General features: G+C 41.9%; 1 non-coding gene across 1 annotated transcript; it reads left to right on the top strand.

The window, feature by feature from the left end:
- The first annotated feature begins 269 nt into the window (after positions 1-269).
- Positions 270-376, top strand: LOC132604751 (small nucleolar RNA R71). Its single transcript, XR_009568853.1, has one exon. It is a non-coding gene; the product is annotated as a small nucleolar RNA R71 (small nucleolar RNA).
- Positions 377-4,619: the final 4,243 nt, after the last annotated feature.

Here is a 4,619-nt window from a genome sequence, read left to right as displayed (position 1 = left end):
GCAAGGAGATATTTGTTGCAAGTTTCGCTAATGTTTGTTGGGTGTCTTGATTCTCCTTTACAATATTCTGGATCATAGCACTACCATATGGTACCACATCAGCATTGTTTGAGTGCCAAGCCTGATTATGAGTCGTAAGCTTATTAAGTATGGTGGTCACTCGTCGAAAGGTCTTGTTCATGAAACAACCATCAGCTGCATTATTAGCTACTGACTGTGTCACTAGATCTAACCCTCGGTAGAACTTCTCCATTAATATATGTTCCGAAAAACTATGATTCGGGCTCTTCTGCAAATACTCCTTGAATCTCTCCCAGGCTTCATATAGTTGTTCCCCCGGTCGTTGCTTAAATTCATATATCTTGTCACGAATTTCAGCCTTCTTGCTAGGGGGGTACCACTTTGTAAGAAAAGCAGCTACCATCTCTATCCCATGAAGTAATCGAATTTCAGAGCAGCTTCTCAAACCATGTTCTTGCCTCTCCAGCTAAGGAATATTTGAATAACCTCAACCGAATAGCATCTTGTGGTACGTTGTTCTGGATGTGATTTGAACACACATCCAAAAAATTCAGCAAATGACGTTGAGGGTCATTCTCGGTAGAGTTTCGAAAGTATCCCTCAAGTTTCAACAACGGGTATAGAGAGGAGTCAATTTTCACAGTAGCAGCTCCAACTCTAGGCTGAACAATAGCAGACACATAGTCCTCCTCTGGAACAAGTTCAGCGAAAATATTCTCATCATCTGATTCATTTGCCTGATTGTTCAACTGATTCCCCTGGTTACCAGCACGTTGATTTTGCTGATTTTAATTCATGTTCACCTGGTTTACACAGAGTAGCAAACAAGGGGTGATGAAATAAGCAAAAGACTTTAATCAAAGCAAACACTATTTAGTAATTTCAAAACTGTATCCCCCGGCAACGGCGCCAAAATTTGATACGCTCAAATTATACCTATTAATGGTATAACGCGGACATTGTCAAATATAGTAACCCAACAAGGTTGGGGTCGAATCCCACAGGGAATATGGTGTGAAAAGTTTACTAAAGTCGTAGGATGCTAAGCTTAGGTCTAATGTCTTAATCCGATAATTTTGGTAATAGTTGGTTTTTCTGTAACTAATTGCTATCTATTTGCTTTGGTGGAAATTTATGGTAAAAGAAACTAAGGTTGTGTCCCCGTTAGATAGGGTGTATGATCATGGGTATTGATCTTGATATACTTCTAATGGATCATTATATGAATGCACTTAATCTCTATATGAATCTCTACTATTTCCCAATAAATAAAGATAATGTATTTCTATGATTTCCCCAAATATAAGAATGTAATTATGAAGAACGATTAATCATGCCAAGTAAATTCTTCTTATTCCTAAGTGAATTTATTAAACAAAGTTTAAAGCTTTGAGTCCTTGTTAGTTATTCTTACCAACCCTAATTATTTTCCCAAATAAATCAAGGTTTATAGCTTTAATCAATGTTTGCAACCATTAATTATGATTGAAGAATGAAGAATAACTAAACCCTAATAATCCATTATGTGTATATCAATCACAAACTCAATCACAAAACACCCATCATTGGGTTCACAACCCTAGTAAGGGAATTTAGCTACTCATGACAAAGAACAAAAAATTAGAAATTAAAGAATTCATAATTGCTTACTTTGGAAGAAAGAGGAATTGATAATACTTGAATTGATGTTTTAACCTTCAAAAACTAGAGAGTATTTAGCCAACTATTAAAACCCTACAATGACTATTTATAGGTTGTGAAAACATGAAAGTTACAGATTGCACTTTGGTCCCGTCGATACGAAATATGGTCCAAAATGAAGCCTTCTATGTTCTATGGTACTAAGTCAGAGGACACATATGAGTTCATCATCGACTGTCATGAGAGGCTCCATAAGATGGGAGCCATGGACAAGTACGGGGTAGAGTTTGTGACCTTCCCGTTCTTGGGTGATGCCAAGCTTTGGTGGAGGGCTTATGTGGAGTGTAGGCCAGCTGGGTCTCCTCCGTTGACTTGGGTTCAGTTTTACTCTATGTTTCTAGATAAGTACGTTCTGTGTACTCTGAGGGACCGAAGGAAGGATGAGTTCGCTACTATTGATCAGGGAACTCGTCGGTTGCTGTGTATGAGTCCCGTTTCCACTCTTTATCCCGATATGCTCTTTAGTTGCTGCCCACTGAGGGGGAGAGGATACGGCGGTTCGTGAAGGGATTGAACACTGGGCTTCAATTTTTAGCTTTATAGCTTGTAGCCACTGGGCTTCATTTCAGGAGATAGTGGAGCATGTCCGTATTGTTTAGGGTATTACGCAGGAGAGTCATACGAAGCAGGTAGAGAAGAAATCTCGTAGGAGTGGGATTCAAAAAATCCTTCTCGAGGGGTCAGAGTTCACAGGTATATTCAGGGCGTCCAGTTTAGTCCATGATGCAGGTGTCAGTTGGGGGCCCATCAGGGGCAAATTATCAAGCTTCCGGTCAGCATGGAGGCTACACTGCTTCATCAGCTTCTTTTTAGCGGCCTACGCTAGACCGTGCTTGCTTCGAGTGTGGTGAGATAGGACATATCAAGAGGTATTGTCCCAGACTTATACAGAGTGGGCAGGGGACTCATTATCAGGCTCCCTGAGGTCCGTTTGCACCATATTGAGGGGGTAAGGATCGCGCACCAGCAGGGCGGGGCAACCACACAGCGGGTAGGGGTAGTGCCCAGCCTAACCGAGGCGGTCCTCAGGCAGGTAAAGGCGGACAGCAGCCCGGCAGGGGCGGGGCTCAAATTGGAAATGGTAATCACAGTGGTTCACAAGCATGGGAAGGCGCAGTCATTTGTATGCTTTCCCAGGTAGACACGAGGCTGAGGCCTCCGATGCAGTTATCACAGGTACTATCTAAGTTTATGACGGGATGACTTCTGTTTTGTTTGATACGGGCTCTACTTTTTCTTATATATCTACCTATTTTGCTGTGGGTCAGGATATGATCTGTGATACCCTTGATACCTTTATTTATGTATTTACTCCTGTTAGGGACTCTGTGGTGGTGGATAGCGTTTACCCTTCGTGTGCGATTACTTTTATGGGGTATAATACTTAGGCGGATTTGATGATCTTAGAGATGGTACATTTCAATGTTATTTTGGGTATGTGTTGGTTGTCCCCGCATTATGCTATACTAGATCATCATTCTAAGACTGTTACATTAGCCATGCCCGGGGCACCTAGACTCGAGTGGAAGGGTAACCTTAGTCCCCTCCCTAAGAAAGTAATATCTTTTATTCGTGCTAGGAAGCTAGTAGAGAAGGGTTGTCTAGCCTATCTGCCACATAGCCATGACACCAGTGCAGATACTCCATCCCTGATTCGGTTCCAGTGGTACGCGAGTTTGTGGATGTGTTCCCTGCGGACTTGCTTGGTATGCGACCGGATCGTGATATTGGCTTCAGGATTGACTTAGACCCAGGGACTCATCATATCTCTATCCCACCTTATAGTATGGCGCCAGTAGAACTCAGGGAATTGAAAGAGTAGTTGCAAGATCTTCTGAGTAAGGGTTTTATTCGTCTGAGTGCCTCTCCGTGGGGTGCTTCTGTGTTGTCTGTTAAGATAAAGGATAGGTCCATACGCATGTGTATTGATTTTTGTCAACTGAATAAGGTAACTGTCCGAAACAGGTATCCCATTCCCCATATTGATGACTTGTTTGATAAGTTACAGGGAGCTTCTGTGTTCTCTAAAATCGATTTAAGGTTAGGGTACCATCAGTTGAAGATTCGAGCAGAGGATATTCCTAAAACCACTTTTCGAACCAAGTATGGGCACTATGAGTTCTTGGTTTTGTCTTCTGGGCTTACAAATGCCCTAGCTGCATTTATGGATTTGATGAACAGTGTGTTTAAGCCCTATTTAGACTTATTCGTAATAGTGTTCATTGATGATATCCTGGTGTACTCTAGGAGCCAGGAAGATCATGAGAAACATTTGAGAATTGCTCTTGTGGTATTGCGAGAAAAGGAGTTGTATGCTAAATTCTCCAAGTGTGAATTCTTGTGAAAGGGTATTATGGTGGATCCTCAGAAAATTCAGGCAGTCAGAGAATGGGCTTAGCCCACATCAGTGACCGAGATTCATAGTTTCATGGATCTGGCTATCTACTATCATCGGTTTGTGAAAGGGTTTGCCTCGGTTTCTTCTCATTTGACCCGTTTAAATTAGAAAGAGGTACTGTTTCAGTGGTCTGACGAGTGTGAGGAGAGATTTCAAAAGCTCAAGACATTGTTGACTACAACACCGATTCTAGCATTGCCCGTGGAGGGCAAATATTTTGTTGTTTATTGTGATGTTTCACGTTTTAGTTTGGGTGTTGTTTTGATGCAGGAAAAGAAGGTGATTGCTTATGCTTCTCGGCAGTTGAAGGTGCATGAGAAGAACTATCCTACTCATGATCTAGAATTAGCAGCAGTGGTGTTTGGGTTGAAAATCTGGAGGAACTACTTGTATGGTGTCCATTGTGAGGTGTACATAGACCATCGCAGTTTGCAGCATGTGTTCACTCAGAGGGATCTGAACTCTATGCAGCGAAGATGGATGGAACTGTGAAAAGACT

This window comes from Lycium barbarum, chromosome 7, assembly GCF_019175385.1.
Source record: "Lycium barbarum isolate Lr01 chromosome 7, ASM1917538v2, whole genome shotgun sequence".
NCBI lineage: Eukaryota > Viridiplantae > Streptophyta > Magnoliopsida > Solanales > Solanaceae > Lycium > Lycium barbarum.
This window is presented reverse-complemented; position numbering and strand designations above follow the sequence as displayed.